This window comes from Schistocerca americana, chromosome 8 (genome assembly GCF_021461395.2).
Source record: "Schistocerca americana isolate TAMUIC-IGC-003095 chromosome 8, iqSchAmer2.1, whole genome shotgun sequence".
NCBI lineage: Eukaryota > Metazoa > Arthropoda > Insecta > Orthoptera > Acrididae > Schistocerca > Schistocerca americana.
Window position 1 is genome coordinate 254160270 of NC_060126.1, and position 22916 is coordinate 254183185.

Below are 22916 nucleotides of genomic sequence, written 5' to 3' on the forward strand. Positions count from 1 at the left end.
AAGCGCTTTTAAAAATCCGCAACAGTATCTACACTCCTGGAAATGGAAAAAAGAACACATTGACACCGGTGTGTCAGACCCACCATACTTGCTCCTGACACTGCGAGAGGGCTGTACAAGCAATGATCACACGCACGGCACAGCGGACACACCAGGAACCGCGGTGTTGGCCGTCGAATGGCGCTAGCTGCGCAGCATTTGTGCACCGCCGCCGTCAGTGTCAGCCAGTTTGCCGTGGCATACGGAGCTCCATCGCAGTCTTTAACACTGGTAGCATGCCGCGACAGCGTGGACGTGAACCGTATGTGCAGTTGACGGACTTTGAGCGAGGGCGTATAGTGGGCATGCGGGAGGCCGGGTGGACGTACCGCCGAATTGCTCAACACGTGGGGCGTGAGGTCTCCACAGTACATCGATGTTGTCGCCAGTGGTCGGCGGAAGGTGCACGTGCCCGTCGACCAGGGACCGGACCGCAGCGACGCACGGATGCACGCCAAGACCGTAGGATCCTACGCAGTGCCGTAGGGGACCGCACCGCCACTTCCCAGCAAATTAGGGACACTGTTGCTCCTGGGGTATCGGCGAGGACCATTCGCAACCGTCTCCATGAAGCTGGGCTACGGTCCCGCACACCGTTAGGCCGTCTTCCGCTCACGCCCCAACATCGTGCAGCCCGCCTCCAGTGGTGTCGCGACAGGCGTGAATGGAGGGACGAATGGAGACGTGTCGTCTTCAGCGATGAGAGCCGCTTCTGCCTTGGTGCCAATGATGGTCGTATGCGTGTTTGGCGCCGTGCAGGTGAGCGCCACAATCAGGACTGCATACGACCGAGGCACACAGGGCCAACACCCGGCATCATGGTGTGGGGAGCGATCTCCTACACTGGCCGTACACCACTGGTGATCGTCGAGGGGACACTGAATAGTGCACGGTACATCCAAACCGTCATCGAACCCATTGTTCTACCATTCCTAGACCGGCAAGGGAACTTGCTGTTCCAACAGGACAATGCACGTCCGCATGTATCCCGTGCCACCCAACGTGCTCTAGAAGGTGTAAGTCAACTACCCTGGCCAGCAAGATCTCCGGATCTGTCCCCCATTGAGCATGTTTGGGACTGGATGAAGCGTCGTCTCACGCAGTCTGCACGTCCAGCACGAACGCTGGTCCAACTGAGGCGCCAGGTGGAAATGGCATGGCAAGCCGTTCCACAGGACTACATCCAGCATCTCTACGATCGTCTCCATGGGAGAATAGCAGCCTGCATTGCTGCGAAAGGTGGATATACACTGTACTAGTGCCGACATTGTGCATGCTCTGTTGCCTGTGTCTATGTGCCTGTGGTTTTGTCAGTGTGATCATGTGATGTATCTGACCCCAGGAATGTGTCAATAAAGTTTCCCCTTCCTGGGACAATGAATTCACGGTGTTCTTATTTCAATTTCCAGGAGTGTATAAATAGCAAACCGCACCAAACAGTTTTCCAACCTAAAACCTCACGGAAGATTACCGATGACCAAAGCTCACTTTAAGCATAAAATCAATAACAACAATACATTTAGCAGACGAGTAATAACCAAGTACAGCTCAGGTAGGCCAAGCACACTACTGTATTACGGGAACACATAATTTGTAGATTATATTCTAAAAACAATACCAGACAAACGTTGCCCTAATGTATCTATGTTTCAGATGAGATGCGGTGTTAATATATACTTGTGGAGGATTTTTACACACACTATCCAAAAGAGATAAAGTATATATAAAATCTAAACAATAAAATATGATGTCAAAATACTTCTAGCCTGCATAAAATTTGGGTACATATGCGCTCTAAGCCAAAAAAGTAATGATCTGAATGGAGCAGGATTGGGCAAATGATCACAATTTCAGAAAAATTTGGTGATTAATTCAAAAGAAAGAGCGTCATAAATCTAGCACGTCAATAAGGCGTTGATCCATCACTGCCCCTTATGCAAATTCGGGTTGGCACTGTTGTGTTCGCTGGTTATCGGCGCTGAATTCGAAGCGAGACTGTTCACTGAAGGCAATTCTGTTCCAGTCAATGGGATTATAAACCGAAGACGTGCCTGGATGCCCCACCATCAGGAATGATAATCTGTGGTGCAATTTCTTTTCATACCAGGATCATTTTGGTTGTCATCCTTACAGTACAGTGGTACGCCGTCGACATTCTATGCCTCGTTTTGTTGCCCTTCATGGCAAGCCCTCCTGGGCTTACACTTCAGCAAGACAATGCACACTCGCACACGAGATTTTTTTACTGCTTGTCTTCGTGTTTGCCAAACTCTACATCTACGTCAACATAAACATAAATACTCCGCAAGCCACCAAACGATGCTTGGCGGAGGGTACCCTACAATACTACTTGTCATTTCCTTTCCTGTTCCACACGCAAATAGAGAGAGGCAGAAACTACTATCTATATACTTCCGTATGAGCCCTAATTTCACGTATCTTGTCTTTAGGGTACTTACGAGCAATGTAGACACATCAAAAAAAGTTTTGCATCAACTCGGTTCCGCGAGTTCTCGAACCTGTACAGAAAATTGGAATAGAGATTAACATAATCATTATTTCCGCCTTTTTTATTGCTCATGAAAACCACACATTGCATGTTGTACCACCATACAGCGAGACCTTCAGAGGAGGTGGTCCAGACTGCTGTACACACCGGTACCTGTAATACCCAGTAGCACGTCCTCTTGCATTGATGCATGCCTCTATTCGTTGTGGCATACTATCCACAAGTTCATCAAGGCACTGTTGGTCCAGATTGTCTCACTCCTCAACAGCGATACAGAGTAAATCCCTCAGAGTGTTTGGTGGGTCACGTCATCCATAAACAGGCCTTTTCAATCTATTCCAGGCTTGTTCGATAGGGTTCATGTCTGGAGAACATGCTGGCCACTCTAGTCGAACAGCCGGCCGAAGTGGACGAGCGGTTCTAGGCGCTTCAGTCTGGAACCGCGCGACCGCTGCGGTCGCAGGTTCGAATCCTGCTTCGGGCACGGATGTGTGTGATGTCCTCAGGTTAGTTAGGTTTAAGTAGTTCTAAGTTCTAGGGAACTGATGACCTAAGATGTTAAGTCCCATAGTCCTCAGTGCCATTTGAACCATTTGATCTAGTCGAGCAGTGTCGTTATCCTGGAGGAAGTCATTCACAAGATATGCACCATGGGGGCGCGAATTATTGTCCATGAAGATGAAAGCCTCGCCAATACGCTGCCGATATGGTTGCACTACCTATCAGAGGATGGCATTCATGTATCGTACAGCCATTACGGCGCCTTCCATGATCACCAGTGGCATACGTTGGCCCCACGCAATGCCACCCCAAAACAGCAGCGAACCTCCACCTTACTGCACTCACTGGACAGTGTGTCCAAGGCGTTCAGCCCGACTGAGTTGCCTCCAAACACGTCTCTGACGATTGTCTGGTTGAAGGCATATGCGACACTCATCAGTAAAGAGAAACTGATTCCACTCCTGAGCCAGCCATTCGGCATGTTGTTGGGCCCATCTTTACCGCACAGCAAGGTGTCGTGGTTGCAAAGATGTACCTCACCATGGATGTCGGGAGTGAAGTTCCGCATTATGCAGCCCATTGCGCACAGTTTGAGTCGTAACATGACGTCCTGTGGCTGCACGAAAGGCATTATTCAACATAGTGGCGTTGCTGTCAGGGTTCCTCCGAGCGATAATCCGTAGGTAGCGGTCATCCACTGCGGCAGCAGTCCTTGGGCGGCCTGAGTGACGCATGTCGTCGACAGTTTCTGTCTCTCTGTATCTCCTCCATGTCCGAACAACATCGCTTTGGTTTACTCCGAGACACCTGGACACTTCCCTTGTTGAGAGCCATTCCTGGCACATTGACCGTCAGGGCATGGTTGAACTACAGACATCACGAGGCATGTACCTCCTTCCTGGGGAAATGACTGGAACTGATCGGCTGTCGGACCCCCTCCGTGTAATAGGCGGTGCTCGTGCATGGTTGTTTTCATCTTTGGGTAGGTCTAGTGACAGTCAAAGTGGCTGTGTCTGTGATACATTATCTACAATTAATGTCTATCTTCAGAAGTTCTGGGAACTGGGGTGATGCAAAACTTTTTTTGATGTGTGTATGATGGCGGCAGTAGAATCTTCCGGCAGTCAGCTTAAAACGTCGGTTCTCTAAATTTCCTCAACATTGTTTCTCGGAAAGAACGTCGCCTTCCACGCAGGGGTTCCTGTTGTGTCTAGACAAGACAGCCTAGACACAATGCGAGGAAGCCGAAAGGCACGCGCGAAGTTAAAGCAAGGTGCGTGAGGTCTGAAACAGGATACGTAATGAATGCTATAAAGAAAAGTACGTAGCTTCTGGAATACTTAACTTTAATCCATCCTTTTGGTACATGTGGAGATTGTGGCGATACAAGTGAGACTCTTTAGATACATGCAATGTTACTAATGGCGCCTTGCTAGGTCGTAGCCATGGACTTAGCTGAAGGCTATTCTAACTATTGGCTCGGCAAAGGAGCGAGGCTTCGTCAGCGTAGTCGCTAGCTACGTCGTCCGTACAACTGGGGCGAGTGCTAGTCCGTATCTCGAGACCTGCCTTGTGGTGGCGCTCGGTCTGCGATCACACAGTGGCGACGCGCGGGTCCGACATGTACTAATGGACCGCGGCCGATTTAAAGCTACCACCTAGCAAGTGTGGTGTCTGGCGGTGACACCACAGATCGCATTTGAGCTCCCGAAGCATCTCCGTAACACTTACGTGTTGTTCGAACCTACCGGTAGCAAATCTCTGAACTGCGTCGATGTCTTGCTTCAATCTGACCTAGGACAGCTCCCACACACGCGAGCAGAACTCAAGAATACGTCTCACCAGGATCCTATATGCGGTCTCCTTTACAGGTGAACCACTATTTCCTAAAATTCTCCCAAAAAACCTAAGTCGACCATTCGCATTCCCTACCACAGTTCTCACGTGCTCGTTCGACCTCATATCACTTTGCAACGTCACGGCCAGATATTTAGACCACCCGACTGTGTCAGGCAGAACACTAGTAACACTACATCCCAACATTCATCATACCAGCTGGAAATTTTATGTAAGTCGTTTTGTATCTTCCTACAATCACTCAACTTTTCCACCTTACCGTACACCACGGCATCATCACCAAACAACCGCCGATTGCTGCCCATACTGTCCGCCAAATCATTTATACGTATAGAGAACATAAGCAGTCGTATCACTCTATTTTGATCGGCAAGGTTGCCGGGTCTCTCTCCAATTTAGAACGTTCGGAGCATTATGGGCAGGGCCCTCCAACCAGCTCGGGATTTTGACGATCTCTAGTTGAGCAGAATTTGGCACGATATCCCTCTGGAGGACATCCAGCAATTCTGTCAATAAATACCAGGACGAATAACTGCTTGCATAAGGGCCGGAGGCGGCCCGGCGAGTCACTGACTTGCTCAATTTGGGGTGCTGTTTGTCTTGATAATCACCCAATTTTACTGAAATTGTAATCATTCCTTCTTTTATTTGTCTGTGCACGTACATCTGTACATCTACCGATTTCCGGCGCATTCGGATAATTCCTTTGTGCTGCGTCCTCCATTTTTTGGTTCTTAGAATATTTCGATGGCTCAACATGGGAACACAGGATCACACCATAGGGGTCTTGTGTTGTGGAGCCCCTGCGCTGCACATTATATTCCGAAACACTGCCTGAAACAGCATTGTAGCCTGTCGTCGGGTGTGCAGGGATCGCGGCTTTACTTCACAGACTGGGCAAGCGCCCGACCTCTGCGTTCTGTGATGAGGTGTTGACGTCACATCTTGTCGCCAATTCATGGTTTCACTGTTCTTTATCTACTCCTCACAGGTGCTCAAGAAAGTGGCACGCAAACGCCGGCTAACTTCGCCTTTTACGAGATGCTCGATCACAGGCGCTGGGCATTAACTGTCTGCCCCCCTGTGAAACTTACTTATATCAGTGGATTTTCCCGTTTGCGGCCGGTATCGTCGCAAGCAGTATCCTCCACTCGCTTCTGCTCTGCTTATATACAAGATGGTTGTAATTAAACTTCCCCTATTTAACACTTTATAACATAGAAACTACTCATCGTACGAGTACCAAACTTGGTAGCAATAATGTCCAGAGTAAGGGGTGCATAATTTCCATGCGCCACACTGCCACCGTCCAGTCCCAACTATGGCCACCAGGTGCCGCGATCAGTCATCGTGATTCATTGTCTCGCACACCTAACCAGTAGCCGGCCGGCGTGGCCGAGCGGTTCTAGGCGCTACAGTCTGGAACCGCCCGACCGCTACGGTCGCAGATTCGAATCCTGCCTCGGGCATGGATGTGTGTGATGTCCTTAGGTTGGTTAGGTTTAAGTAGTTCTAAGTTCTAGGGGACTGATCACCTCAGAAGTTAAGTCCCATAGTTCTCAGAGCCATTTGAACCACTTTTTTAAACCTAACCAGTCACAGTGCACTTGTTTACGTGTCAACATGAGCTTGGACAAAAGGAGCAGGGCATTATTGGTGAAGCTCTGTTATCAAAACAACAGTAATACTGCAGCTGCACTTCGGGGATATCATCAGCAGAAAGGATTACGGAAAGGTCCTCTTTCTCTACTTGCTGTGCGGTGCATGATGAAAAAGTTCGAATCAACTGGAGAACTGGGCGTCGCTCCGGGAAGAGGCCGACGACTGGTTGCATCACAGGTGGTTGATAAAATCGCTGTCTGTATGGCGGACAACGCTGTGCGCAATTCCCGATCGTCAGGCAGTGCGCGTGCTGTGTCACGATAGTTGAACATCCCGTGTCCACTGTACGGAAGGCGCTTCGAACCATTCTCAAATGACATCCGTACAAGATCCATGTCGTATACCACCTTGCACCAGAGGACTCACAAAGACATGTTGACTTTGCTCTCCACTTTCTCGCAAGGGTTGAAGTTGAAGTCTGGACCACCCCATGGACAGACGAAGCTCATTTTTCTCTGACGGGTGAAGTGAACACACAGAATTGCCGAGTGTGTGGATTTTCACCTCTGGTCACTGTGCATGAAGTTCATCCATATGGTGAACGTGTCACCGTATGATGTGACTTCACGGCTACGTTCATCATTCGCCCATTCATTTTTGAACATGTTGGCGCTCAAGGACCAAAGACGTGCAGTGTGACTGGCCAGCGTTACTGCGATATGCTGCGCCAGCATGTCATACCCGCCCTACAGGGGAGAGACGCACTGAACTCAGCAGTTTTCATGCAGAATGGGGCCGCACCGCACATCGCTCATGAAGTTCAACCGCTTCTCCGAAACACATTTGGAAAGATTGAATTATCAGCCGATCGTTTCCAAATGTGTGGCCGGGACGATCACCTGATCTCACTCCCTGTAATTTCTGGTTGTGGGGTGACCTGAAGGATAGGGTTTACCAGGGAATATTCATAAATGTGCTGAACTGGAGCGCAGCGTATCAAGAGAGGTAGTCAGCATACCTACGGCCATGCTTTGTTCTGCTGTGCAGAAGGCAATGCTGCGCTTTCAGGCTCTTCTGGACACTGATGGGCGCCATATTGAGCTCCTTTTGTAGCAGTAATGGTACCGATAAGTAACGGTATGATATACCGTAGGATCTCGTTAAAAGTGTTTCAATTGAATTCATTCTGCATTATTTCTCTTCGCCATGTGCTTGACATTAATGCTACCAAGTTTGGCCCTTGTACGGTAATTAGTTTCCGTGTTACAAAGTGTTAAATAGGGAAAGTTTAATTATAATGACTCGATCCTTTTCTTGCCGCATTACGTGCCCGATACGCCATCGAGCATCATTCAGTATCACGGTGGGAAGTCGTCATAATGCTTTGGATCATCGGTGTATTTAAACAGCGCGTAGAGCTTAACTTCAAATGGTTCAAATGGCTCTGAGCACTATGGGACTCAACTGCTGAGGTCATTAGTCCCCTAGAACTTAGAACTAGTTAAACCTAACTAACCTACAGACATCACAAATATCCATGCCCGAGGCAGGATTCGAACCTGCGACCGTAGCGGTCTTGCGGTTCCAGACTGCAGCGCCTTTAACCGCACGGCTAGAGCTTAACTGTCGACAACTTCAGTTGCCCCAGTATCATGTATCACCGTATACAGAAAGCTTCAGAAAATGAGAAGGGGTGCCGTGTGATAATTAAAATTCAGTTGCTCAAGGGGATCCATTGTGGGTTGTAATTACCGTACGACAGCGAAACTTGGTAGCTAGATATGCTAATGCGTTAATGCGGAACCGATTTACGCAGGAAAACAATAGTTTTGCGGCCAACGTGTGCGACTCTGGCGCTGTACACTGTTTCTATCAGGATATGACATTAACGCTGTCATTTGACACAACGTGAGTAAACAGTATGGCTATCGAGAAGAGAAACGGCGCGCTGTTAGTGAAACTGCTTTATGTGGAGGGTAGCAATTACAGTGTTGCGTCGAAAGAGTATCGCCGATTGAAAGGTCTCAGAAGATGCTAATGAAATTTGAAAACATGTGGGAGCTGCGTGTGGTACCTGGAAGAGGAAGGTGTCATATCCCGGTGTAAGTTATTGACGAGGTTGCTGTCGCCTTGACTGGCAGTGGAGCAGGTTCCCCGGATAGTGTTAGTGTTTGTGTAGTGTCACAAGAACTGTCCATTCCTTAGTCAACAGTATGGAGAGTACACAGAACTGTCGAATTCGGGGCACTCATGAACCGCGTGTTGTGGACGAAGAGCCAGAGCACTCGCCGAATGTGACTGTGAGACGTGGATTTACAAGTACCATTGTTCTCGGTCTGTTCTTCTTTGAAGACAATGCACCCAGGGGCCCTGTCAGCTGTGTCGTGACGTCTGCATGTTATCGAGGCCTCCTAGCACAGCACGTGTTACCTGCTTTGGGAGAGCGCAGCTGTGAGGAAACCACCGTTTCCATGCAGGACCGTGTAATACCTACAGTCGCTAGCCCAGTGAAAGATCTGCTTAATGTAACCTTCCAGAAACCTGTTATCTTCAGAGGGTTTCCAGGTGCATGACCGCCAAGATCAGCTGGTGCGTATGACCCTAGTTGTTTTTGCGTCCTAAAACAAACAAAGATCACCTGATCTGAATCCATGTGACTTTTAGCTCTGGGGATATCCAGCAGAACGGACTGAAGGCCAGTACATGGAACAAGTTGTTCAGATTCCATTGGGACTGCTGCGAGCAACTGTTGACCACGTCGCTTTACGGATGCAGCATCTTGTCGGCGTCTTCGGTGCTCGTATTGAACAAACTGTGTACGCGTTGGTTAATAATAAAATCAGAATTACGCCTTTCTCACTTGTTTGACCTTTTCTGTCCACGTACCTTTCCTAATTCATTAAAAATGGAAACATTTATATACGTCTTTCCTGGATTCACAGCGCCACACTTGCACCTAGTGGCCAAAATTGGAACCAGTCCTTTTTAAGCGTATATCGGTTCCGCATTAACACATTAGCATATCTACCGAGTTTCGCTGCCGTACGATAACTAAAGCGCACACTGGACCTCCGTGAATAGCTGCACTTAAATTATAGCCATTCGGTGTAAACGCGTAGCATTTTAAATATGTGAAATGGAGAGAACTTTCTGCGCGGCTCTTAATCATTCTCGCACACGTCTCATGAGTAAACAAGTTATCTGACCATTTACATTCCAACACACTCCAGCCTTTTCTCGCTGAAGGCCTCGACATCAGGTTTAGAAACCAGAACGCTCCAATCTAGCTGCGGAATGCTTCTGAGAATGTAGCAAGTGACATCGCGTGAAATGGCAACAATGATTTACGGCCTCAGCAGTGCATGCCGCCGCTGTTTCTACTGCGACTATTTTCATTATCTTTGCTTTTTACTTCCCGTACACGGTTTTATCTTTCCAAGCTATGAGCTTGCTTTCGTTGTGAAAACTCCTTTCACTGCTCTAAGTCGATGCAGGACAGAATATTTTTAAAATCCAGTTTTTGCGAGTAATTTCAAACTGACTTCTGATGAGCTACAGACTTGAAACTTTCAACGTAACTCAGAACTGAATGACAGTGCAATAGTACCTCGCTTTCTTGTGTGTGGCGGAGGATACTTCGTGCACCACTGCTATTTCCCCCTTTTCCTGTAGTAGTCGCGAATTTTACGCGGTAGCAACAACCGCGGGTAAGCCTCCGTGTAAGCTGGAATCTCTTATTTTTACCTTCACGGTCTTTCCGCGAGATGTACATAGGAGGAAGCAATATACTGGCTGACTCAGGAGGAGAGAAACTTCATTAAACATGAAATTTACCGTACATCTCTGTAATTTCATCAGAATATTTGAAATCGATTGAAAGTCTAAAAAGCATAAAATGATTATTTAAATAAAAAACTTTTTAATGAAACACCTTTTTGAAACGGAGTTCTCAGGGAACTACATTTTACGTCGAGAAATCAGGGAAAATTTGTACTTGTGGTGTTTTAATACCTAAGGCAATACTTGTAAAACTTAAAACGAAAAACGTGCGGCGCATGTAGTGGATAATAATGAGGAGTGTAGAGAATAGCTGTCGTTACGAGAAATCTCAAAACAGTTCATATCATTTGCAGCGCAATACAATTTTTAGTGACTTTCAGGCGAACTATCCATGCATCAATTATCTATTTCTCTCGGCTCACGTTTTTCATTTCGAATTTTATAAGTATTGTTCATAGCTATTAAAAAATCACAAGCACAAATTGACAGGAGTATCAGTGTAGGGTTAGGAGAAATCATTTTGTACTTTTATGTCTGTTTTAAAAGCCTGTTATGTTAAAAAGTCTGTTTATTTAAATATTTATTTTTTATAGACAGCTGTACAGGAAACATGCCTGTAGTCCATCAAAGCCTAGTTTAGGTACTACAATCAGATTATATAAGAAACTATGAGAAACCTGATGATGATCGCTCAACTGCGCGGTTATCAGCGCCCGTACCAATTCCCAAACTTTGCTCAGTCCAATCTCGCCACTTTCATGAATGATGATGAAATGACGAGAACAACACAAACACCCAGTCATCTCGAGGCAGGTGAAAATCCCTAACCCCGCCGGGAATCGAGAACGCGACCGTGAGACCATGAGCTAAACTTGTGATAAACATACTAACCATGATGTACAGGAATAAACTTGTCCTACGAAGTCTCTTTATCGCGATGAGAAAACTTTTTGCCTTTTATTTTCGTTAACGACAATGATGTAATTCTGGCTTTCACAAGAATACTCGAATATGCCGAGAAAATATCAGGGGAAAGACAAAGTTAAACGTTTGCTGTGTACTAGCTTATGACCACGGTGACTGAATCCTCTGCGATCAGTGAGTTTTGAGGCTTTGAAAAAGAACAGAGCATTGGCAGGAGGGTCATGGGAGCATCACAAAGACAGGTTGCACAGGAAGCTGGTTGCAGTGCAGTGACGGCACAGCGAATACTGACGTAATGGACTTAAGGGCAACGTGTGGCAAGGGAGAGCAGCCACGGGTCCTTCCAGAAGGGTTACACGGCGAGAAGATGGTAGGACTAGCCGGCCACTGTGACCAAGCGGTTCTAGGCGCTTCAGTCCGGAACCGCGCTGCTGGTACGGTAGCAGGTTCGAATCCTGCCTCGGGCATGGATGTATGTGATGTCCTTAGGTTAGTTAGGTTTAAGAAGTTCTAAGTCTAGGGGACTGATGACCTCAGAAGTTGACTCCCACAGTGCTTAGAGCCATTTGAACCATTTTTGGTGGGAGGACTGTTCGACTAGCTCTGACGAATAGACTGGTGACAATAGCTGGATTCCAGATAGAGGTTACGGAGAGAGTGTCACCACACGCAGCACTGGTTGATTAGACAGGCAAAAAAAAAGACCTTTTCGAAATATATTAAATTGTTTTGCATGTTGAAGATATGCGACTAACTTAATAGAATTCCATTTTCATGTATCATATCAGGATTCTTAAATATTGTACGTAATACAGAACTTTACAATATGGTTTAAAAATTGCAATACTTTATTCGTATTTCCAGGGTGGCGATTCTTCTGGAAAACCTGGAATTTTCAGGGAACTACATTTTTACCTCGAAAAATCGGGGAAATCTCGGGGAATTTCAGGAATTTCATAAAATCCCAGGGAATTCTGCGTTTTTAACCTTGCTTCGAAATTGAGTTTTATAAATCACAGATTTTAAAGTATTTAATATAAGTGTACTAATTATATGAATATTGTTCCATATAAATAGCCAACGGCCTCACTGCTGTGGTAACACCGGTTCCCGTCAGATCACCAAAGTTAAGCGCTGTCGGGCTGGGCTAGCAGTTGGGCGGGTCACCGTCCGGGTCTGCCGAGTGCTGTTGGCAAGTGTGGTGCACTCAGCCCTTGTGTGACCAATTGAGGAGCTGCTTGACTGAGAAGTAGCGGCACCGGTCATGGAAACTGACAACGGCCGGGAGAGCAGTGTGCTGACCTCATCTGCACTGAGTGGCGCCTGAGGGCTGAGCATGAAAAGGCGACCTGTCGGTACCGTTGGGCCTTCAAGGTATGTTCAGATGGAGTTTGTCTGTTTATTCTATATAAATGAATTATCGATGTTTAAAAACTGCCGCTAAACTATTGCTTATGGCTCGTATATAGCTCAGCTCAGAGGAAAGAGAAGTCATTATAGTGGTACGCAGCCCCTTCCAGCTCACCATTAATTTATCAGGAACTTCTTGACACCATCTTCCTCCTCTGACCGAGCTGTTCTAGGCGCTAAAGTCTGGAACCGCGCGACCGCTACGGTCGCAGGTTCGAATCCTGCCCCGGGCATGGATGTGTGTGATGTCCTTAGGTTATGGTTCAAATGGCTCTGAGCACTATGGGACTTAACATCTAAGGTCATCAGTCCCCTAGAACTTAGAACTACTTAAACCTAACTAACCTAAGGACATCACATACATCCATGCCCGAGGCAGGATTCGAACCTGCGACCGTAGCGGTTTCGCGGTTCCGGACTGAAGCGCTTAGAACCGCTCGGCCACCGCGGCTGGCTGTCCTTAGGTTAGTTAGGTTTAAGCAGTTCTAAGTTCTAGGGGACTGTTGTTGATAATTCTTCCGGGTTATATGGCCGTGGTCCATGGAATTCTTCTATTCAGTCGGCGGCACTCAGCAGGACCAGCCATACCTCTGAGGATGTCCAACGTCGTATTGGACGAAATGTTAGGAATAAAAGAATTCCATGGTCCACGGCCATATAACCCGGAAGAATTATCAACAACAGTACCGTCCGGTCGTGAAAACCTTCATTGTATGATTCTAGGGGACTTATGACCTCAGAAGTTAAGTCCCATAGTTCTCAGAGCCATTTGAACCATTTTGAATCTTCCTCCTCATGCCTCGAATTCTCAGTCACCCTGGTTTCGTATACGAATCAAGACCAGTATAATGTACTAAACATGAATTAAACACATATTCTATCGTACTACTTTCATAGAAGAGAGAGAATTTAGTGCACAACAATAAAAAAGCACCTATTTAAAATTTACAATAAAAAAACCGCCAAATTCAGTTCTTTTGTTCACTTGCGTGAGCAGGTAAATAGTAACGATGAAAAAACATGTTCTATTTTGTTGTGCAGGACTATCCCGTTGCAGCAACCAGTAGTAGTTGGCCATTACGGATGTACTCCACCGACCCTGATACCTGCAGTCCATCTCCTTAACGCCTTGATGAAATCTCTTACCCTCATCTTCATTCACTGACCCGCACTGTGAGTGAAGGAAGAGTACCTTGTCTCATGTTGCGTCCTTAGACTTTACATTTATCCTGAATTTTGTTCACGTATTCCACCCAGTTTGACTCTTTCGTATTTTCCAAGAACTTCTGAACCACTTCTTTGGACACAAGCTTTCTTTTCTTGAGGAGTCATACATCCTTCGAAACTTTTATCCTTACTTAGTCTCCCGATCTATAGCCCTGCAAATAAACCATCTCTGACTTTTGCCTCTGAGAGGACAACAGCCGCGCGGATTAGCTGAGCGGTCTATGGCGCTGCAGTCGTGGACTGTGCGGCTGGTCCCGGCGGAGATTCGAGTCCTCCCTCGGGCGTGGGTGTGTGTGTTTGTCCTTAGGATAATTTAGGTTAAGTAGTGCGTAAGCTTAGGGTCTGATGACCTTAGCAGTTAAGTCCCATAAGATTTCACACACATTTGAACATTTTTTGAGGACAGCAAACTTATTGGTACGGTTTTAACACAGTTGCCATTCTTATCCAGTGCCTTTGTAAACTGCTTCATTATCCTTAATTTAATGTGGAAGGAGGGGGGGGGGGGAGGGCACGAGATAATAGAACTTTCTGAGGATGTACTAAGCTTTTTCCTTTTTCTGACGATGTTCTTGTATCCTATAATCACGATAAATCGTTCCTGTTTTGCTTTCCCTATTCAAGGCGCTTACTTTACAAATGCAGAGGTAACAATTATCAAGGTGGTTATTTGGTGCACGTCACAGCATTAGAACTCCAAAAACATGGGACTTCAGCTTTCCCTTTGACCACTCTCTTAATCTGCAACACAAACGTTATACACTCTATGAGGAGCCCAAGATTTATCCTTATGCCCTGCTTTCACTCACTTTTAACAAACGAGGCTATATTCCATCTGTCTTTGGTGATCCTAGAACGCCACAAATATAACAGAATGTATCTGGATTGTCCAAATACTTTTTCCTCTGCGTTGTTGCAACTCAACAAATCAAGTAAAACAAAATATTCAAATAAAACATTCTTCTAAGTACTCTTGCTCAGAAGTAGTTGAGTAACTTGTATATGATTTCCGCTATTACAAAAGTGCAAAGTGCTGCCATTTGCTAATACATCCTGTACAAAACATAGTAATTCAGACTTACTTACTTCGAAATGGCCGTTACTTTTAAATACGTAATTGTTTGTACTTCTCTTTCATTGGGCATACTGCGTTTTTAATGACATTTTAATTATAAGTAATCAACTTATAAAACTGTATGTCATACGATGAAAATAACGTAACCTAGGTTGAGACTTCTAGCTGCTGTGCTTCGTTTACCGCCGTTGCCATGCGACAGAAACACACAGTTGCTTGGTCTACGGCCAGAGTCAACTTGGTCTTTATGTAACATTCTGCGGTGTTCAGTGATCAGTCTCGTTTCTGTCTGCAGTGGTCAGATCGACGCAAACGTGTTCGTAAACGATACGGTGAAAGGTCACAGGAAGCAGCGATTCTCGAGCCTCTGGAAATTGGATTATTGTGGTGTGGTACGTAGTGACAGGACTGATTTGGTAATCGTTGAACGACGGCTGGGCACACGCCAGTATGTGGCAAGAATGTGAAACGCAGTTCTCATACCCTTCGTTACCAGGATACTAAATTCACTTTCCAGCAGGATAATGCAAGACCCCACACTGCAGTTCGCAACACAAAAGCGTTAAGAAATGTACGGGTCATGGATTGGTGTGTTTCGTCCCCTGACTTGTCACCATAGAACATAACTGGGGTGTGGTGGGAAGACGTATACTTTGCTATTAGTAATCAATCTTCATGAACTGGCACAGCAAGCGTTTCAGATGACATTCGTAGGCTGACTGCTTCCACGCCAAAACGAATACGAGGATTTATTCGTGCCTGTGGTGGGTCACACCCGCTAGCGACACTGACAATGGACATCAAGTTCGTAAGGAAATGAAAATTTTGTTATTTACACTACTGGCCATTAAAATTGCTACACCAAGACGAAATGCAGATGATAAACGGGTATTCATTGGACAAATATATTATACTAGAACTGACATGTGATTACATTATCACGCAATTTGGGTGGATAGATCCTGCGAAATCAGTACCCACAACAATCACCTCTGGCCGTAATAACGGCCTTGATACGTCTGTGCATTGAGTCAAACAAAGCTTGGATGGCGATCACAGGTACAGCTGCATATGCAGCTTCAACACGATACCACAGTTCATCAAGAGTAGTGACTGGCGTATTGTGACGAGCCAGTTGCTCGGCCACCATCGACCAGAAGTTTTCAGTTGGTGAGAGATCTGGAGAATGTGCTGGCCAGGGCAGCAATTGAACATTTTCTGTATCCAGAAAGGCTCGTACAGGACCTGCAACATGCGGTCGTGCATTATCCTGCTAAAATGTAGGGTTTCGCAGGGATCGAATGAAGGGTAGAGCCACGGGTCGTAACACATCTCAAATGTAGCGTCCACTGTTCAAAGTGCCGTCAATGCGAACAGGAGGTGACCGAGACGTGTAACTAATGGCACCCCATACCATCACGCCGGGTGATACGCCAGTATGGCGATGACGAATACACGCTTCCAATGTGCGTTCACCGCGATGTCGCCAAACCCGGATGCGACCTTCATGATGCTGTAAACAGAACCTGGATTCATCCGAAAAAATGACGTTTTGCGATTCGTGCACCAGGTTCGTCGTTGAGTACACCATCGCAGGCGCTCCTGGTTGTGATGCTGCGTCAGGGGTAACCGCAGCCATGATCTCCGAGCTGATACTCCATGCTGCTGCAAACGTCGTCGAACTGTTGGTGCAGATGGTTGTTGTCTTGCAAACGTCCCCATCTGTTGGTTCCGGGATCGAGACGTGGCTGCACGATCCGTTACAGCCATGCGGATAAGATGAGTCTCATCTCGACTGCTAGTGATACGAGGCCGTTGGGATGCTACTCGGCGTTCCGTATTACCCTCCTGAACGCACCGATTCCATATTCTGCTGACAGTCATTGGATCTCGACCAACACGTGCAACAGTGTCGCGATACGATAAACCGCAATCGCGATAGGCTACAATCCGACCTTTATCAAAGTCCGAAACGTGATGGTAAGCATTTATCCTCCTTACACGAGGTATCACAACAACGTTTCACCCGGCAACGCCGGTCAACTGCTGTTTGTGTATGAGAAATCGGTTGGAAACTTTCCTCATGTCAGCACGTTGTAGATGTCGCCACCGGCGCCAACCTTGTGTGTATGCTCTGAAAAGCTAATCATTTACATATCGCAGCATCTTCTTCCTGTCGGTTAAATTTCGCGTTGTAGCACGTCATCTTCGTGGTGTAGCAGTTTTAATGGCCAGTAGTGTAAATCCATACAAATGACGAATCAGTAGATAGGACACATTCTGAGATAGCAAGGAATCGTCATCTTAGCAAAAAAATGGTTCAAATGGCTCTGAGCACTATGGGACTCAACTGCTGAGGTCATTAGTCCCCTAGAACTTAGAACTAGTTACACCTAACTAACCTAAGGACATCACAAACATCCATGCCCGAGGCAGGATTCGAACCTGCGACCGTAGCGGTCTTGCGGTTCCAGACTGCAGCGCCTTTAACCGCACGGCCACTTCGGCCGGCCGTCAGCTTAGCAGCGGAGGGAAGTGTGGGTGGTTAAAAATCCTAGAGGGAGACGAAGAGACGAGTAGAGTGAGCAGATTCAGATGGACGTGGGTAACAGTAGTCATTCAGAGATGAAGAGGCTCACACAGGATAAATTAACCAGCAGAGCTGTGTCGAAACAGTCTTCGGACTGAAGACCACAACAACAATATCTGATCAAAATCTCCACAAAGCTTGTGTATTGTGTATTAAAATCGGGGACATAGAAACGACGTATAGGCTTCTTCCCGCCGTAGCCCTCAGTGGGCCGGCCGCGGTGGTCTAGCGGTTCTAGGCGCTCAGTCCGGAACCGCGTGACTGCTACGGTCGCAGGTTCGAATCCTGCCTCGGACATGGATGTGTGTGATTTCCTTAGGTTAGTTAGATTTAAGTAGTTCTAAGTTCTAGGAGACTGATGACCACAGAGCCATTTGAACCCTCAGTGGTTCACAACCCCACAACAGGCCACAGCAGTCCACCCACTCCACCGCCACCCCACACCGAACGCAGATTTATTGTGCGGTTCGGTCCCCATCAATGGACCCCCCCCCCCCCCCGCCCCGCCCACGGGAACGTCTACGAGACGAGTGTAATCCCAAAAGTTTGCGTGGTAGAGTAATTATGGTTACGTGTACATGAAGACAGTGTTTGTGCAGCAGTCGCCGACACAGTGTAACTGAGACGGAATAAGGGGAACCAGCCCGCATTCGCCGAGGTAGATGGAAAACCGCCTTAAAAACCATTCACAGGCTGGCTGGCACACTGGACCTCGACACCAGTCCACCAGGAGGATTCGTGCCGGGGACTGGCACGCATTCCCGCGCGGGAAGCAGCGCGTTAGACCGCGCGGCTAGCCGTACGTGCTTTCCACAAAGCTTGATTAATATCGGACTGATACTCCATGTTGTAGCACTTTTCTTTTCCGTTAGTGTGTTTGAACTATACAGGTGTGTTACATACTGATTACAGTAACTGCAAGTGTAACCAAACATTATTTAGCAATGCTCACACTCGTCATTTTTAAGAAGAATTATTGGCCTTCCGAACGTGCGTATACAGCCATCACATAGCTAGAAATATCATACTACAGTTTGTTTCGAAAATCCAGAGTAGCCTGATACGAAGTAACATAGGCTTAACAAAGGGCGGATAACGTCAAAAAAAGAAAAACAACAAATTTTACGTCCACAATACACGGAAGCGAGTAAACAAGACGAAAATGTAACAAGGACACACAGAGGTAGTAATCTGTAAAAATTCTACTCTTACAGAATTAGAAATGATAAGTCGTCGTTGTCGCACATTTGTAATAGTCCGAATTTAGTCCATACTAAGAATTATGTATCTAAATTAGCGTTAAATATTCTTTTGTATGTCCTGTAAGAGTTCTTTCAAAATCTGCGGATAGAGAATTGACAGAACATGAGGCAAGTATACAAGAACTAGATTTGTTTGTTACAGCCTTATGTATACATTCGCGTTACAAAAGTCATTGGATACCTCCTAACATCGTGTCGGACCTCCTTTTGACGGCGCAGTGCAGCAGCTCGGCATGTCAAGGACTCGACATGTCGTTGGAACTCACCTGCAGAATTAATCAACCCTGTTGCCTCTATAACCGTTCACGATTGCGACAGTGTTGCCTGCGCAGGATTTTGCCCACGAAGTGACCTTTCGACTATGTACCATAAATGGTCGATGGGATTGACGTCGGACGGATACGGGTGGACAAATCATTTGCTCGGATTCCCAGAATGTTGTACAAAGCAATCACGAACAATTGTGTCCCGGTCACATGGGGCATTGCCATCCATAAAAATTGCTATGCTGTTGGGAACAAGAAATCCATGAATGTCTGCGAATGGTCTCCAAGTAGTCGAACATAACCGTTTCCAGGCAATGATCGATTCAGTCGGACCAGAGGACCCAGTCCATTCCATGCGGACATAGCCACACCATTATGGAGCCACCCCACCATGCACAGTGCCTCGTGGACAGTTTGTGTCCGTGGCTTTGTGGAGTCTGCGGCGTACTCGAACCCTAACAGCAGCTCTTACCAGCTGAAATCGGGCTCATGTGACGAGGCCACGGTTTCCAGTCGTCTAGGATCAACCAATAGGAGCTGCAGGCGATGTCGTACTGTTATCAAAGGCACTCGCGTCGGTTGTCTGCTGCCACATCCCTGCCTATGCTAACGGGTACGTTCGTCGTACATCCCACACCTATTTCTGCTGTTATTTCACGCTGTGTAGCTTGTCTCTTAGCACAGATAACTCTACCCAAACGCGCTGCTCTAGGTTGTTAAGTGAAGGCCATCGACCACTGCATTGTCCGTCCTACGGGTAATGCCTGAAATTTGTTATTCTGGGCACACTCTTGACACTGTGGATATTGGGATATTGAATTCCCTTTCTGTTTCCGAAATGGGATGTCTCATCCGTCTAGCTCCAACAACCATTCCTATTAATTTCCGTCGTGCGGCCATAATCACAACGGAAACCTTTCCACATGGATCACTTGAATACAAATGACAGTTTCACCAGTGCAATGTCCTTTTATACCATGACTTTTGTGACTTCAGAGTAGGTACGCCAGTATTCAGACACATTCGTATAGGAGGTACATAGTGGCATACATTTATAGACTGGTCGTTCTACATCCTGCTGAGAAGCACGTGGGAATTTAGTCAGTTAATTGTGCTTTGGTCTTCCTCCTAGCATCCTAATTACCAAAAGCATTAGATTAGCAGTGCACCAACCGGGATCTTGGCACTGTTGATCAACTCGTACAGTATTTTACACATTGCTACATCGTTGGATGCCAACGGCCTTGCTGCAGTAACACCTGTTCCAGTCAGATTACGGAAGTTAAGCGCTGTCGGGCTGGGCTAACACTTGGATGGGTGACCATCCGGTCTGTCCAGCGCTGTTGGCAAGCGGGGTGCACTCCACTCTTGTGAGGCAAACTGAGGAGCTGCTTGATTGAGAAGTAGCGGTTCCTGTCACGGAAACTGACATATTGCCAGGAGAGCGGTGTGCTGACCACATGCCCCTCCATATCCGCATCCAGTGATGCCTGTGGTCTGAGGATGACACGACGGCCGGTCGGTACCGTTCGGCCTTCATGGCATGTTCGGACGGAGCTTACATCGTTGGATGCTAAGAAGGTTTGGTGGTTGCTTGGGAACTGATTAAGAAGAGCCTGAAGATTACTTGCAAGTATGTTTATGTGATATGTGATCCGAGGACATCGTAGGAATGTATGGTTTGGATCTTCTTCCCCTCCGCAAACACATAGAGGGGTGGCGCTTTTTTTGTGCGGATAGAGATCTTTGTTGAACTTCTAATGATTAAATTTCACGCGTGCTATAAATGCCGTGAAGCCATTCGATGTCTTTCTCTCATTATACTATGGTACTCTCGGAATTGTGGGATGAATTAGTGCGTAGTGACTGCCTTTGATTTTAGATGTCCGTGACCATTCCTCTCGCCTGCCCAATGACAACTGCTTTCTGCAACACGTGATTTGCTGTTGAAGAGTGTCCAGGTAGGCTCATTGCTTGCAGACCTCTTCTCCATCCCCTTCCCTGTAAGGGACCTCTTTATGAGGATTGTTGCAAGCAGAGTTTTTACACAATCCAAGATATTGGAAAGAGTGGATGTAACATCATATCAGTTACAAATATAGTACTGGAAAAGTTAAAGCAAACTTCTTAGAAATATCTTAAGCACTCCGTCTTCAGGCCACGAGTGGCCTACCAGGACCGTCCGACCGCCGTGTCATCCTCAGTGGAGGATGCAGATAGGAGGGACGTGTGGTCAGCAGACCGCTCTCCCGGTCGTTATGATGGTATTCTTGACCGAAGCCGCTACTATTCGGTCGAGTAGCTCCTCAATTGGCATCACGAGGCTGAGTGCACCCCGAAAAATGGCAACAGCGCATGGCGACCTGGATGGTCACCCATCCAAGTGCCGACCACACCCGACAGCTCTTAACTTCGGTGATCTCACGGGAACCGGTGTATCCACCGCGGCAAGGCCGTTGCCCAGAAATATCTTAAAATGTACCCTTTTTTACTATTTCTCTACATAATCAGCATTCAGATTTAAGCATTTCTCGTGTCTCCCCCTCTGTATTTCTGTTGGCTTAGACTACAGCCAACGCGTGGCACATTTCAACTGGTTCATCTGAACAAAAGCGGTGGGAGATAAGCCACTGGTCTGAGAATTTCTAGGTAGAACGGACGCAACATGTTATTTTGGGTAGAGAGCCATCGGCAGATGTACAAGTAATTTCAGGTGTGTCCCAGGGAATTGTGTTGAAACCCGTGCTGGTCATAATGCATGCTAACGACCTTGCAGATAATGTTAATAGTGACCTCAAACTTTCCTCGCATGAAGCAGTCACTAAAATGATGTACTGCACAAATATTCTTTCTGATCATAATGAGATTTCAAAGCAGCGCGATGACAGAAACTTACTTTAAATGTTTAGAAATGTAAAATTGTGTTTTTTACAAAACGAAGAAAAGTGTTATCTCTTGTGTAGAGTGCCAACTAGTTACAATTATACTCGGTCAACTCATACAAATACTTGCGAACAGAAATTTGTGGGGACAGCAACTGAAATGGTCACATCGGCTCAGTCGTAGGTAAGGCAGGTGGCAGACTTCGGTTCATTGGCAGAATATTTTGAAATGCAGTCAGACATTTATCACTTTTGACAGTACTCCTATCTCGTCAGCAACCCTAACGTTTCTATTTCTTCACTCTGAACTTTAAATGCCTTTCTAAATTTCTGTTTGGCTTGTTACTTTAGTGCTCGTTCAACGTACAGACTGAATAACAACGGGGAGACGCTACAATCCTGTCTCACACCCTTTTCAATCACTGCTTCCCTTCCATTTATTACGATTCTCATGAATGCATTCTGGCTTCTGCACAAGTTGTAAATAGCCTACTGCTCATTATATTTTATCCCTCCTACCTTCAAAATTTCTAAGAATGTAGTGGGGACAACGCTGAGAAAAGACTTAATCTTCAAATGCTACAAACGGAGGTTTGGCTTTCTGCAACTTATCTTCTAAGATACGTCTTAGGGTCAGTATTGCCTAAGGTGTTCCTACATTTCTCCGGAACCTAAATTGATCGTCACGTAATTCGGTTTCTACCAGTTTTATAAAATATTGTAAGTTTTCTTTTTTATTTAGATTACGACTCTTACAATATTGATACTACGTGAAATAGTTTGCTGAGTTAACAGAGTGCAACTTATCTTACAGGGTACGTCTTACGGTCAGTACTGCGTTGTCTGTTCCTACATTTCTCCAGAACTCAAACTGATCTTCCTCGAGGTCAGTTGCTATCGTTTTTTTCCCCATTCTTCCGTAAATAATTTGTATAAATATTCTGCATGCATAGCTTTTTAAACTGGTAATTCGATAAAATTTACACTTTCTA

The 22916-nt window shown here is 46.4% G+C and overlaps 1 protein-coding gene and 1 pseudogene across 1 annotated transcript in view; one reads left to right on the forward strand and one right to left on the reverse strand.

Annotated features, from left to right (window-relative positions):
• The window catches only part of LOC124545208 (retinol-binding protein pinta-like), a 320125-nt gene that overhangs the window by 88928 nt on the left and 208281 nt on the right, over positions 1-22916 (reverse strand). The window lies entirely within an intron of this gene.
• Positions 12289-12407, forward strand: LOC124546214 (annotated as a pseudogene).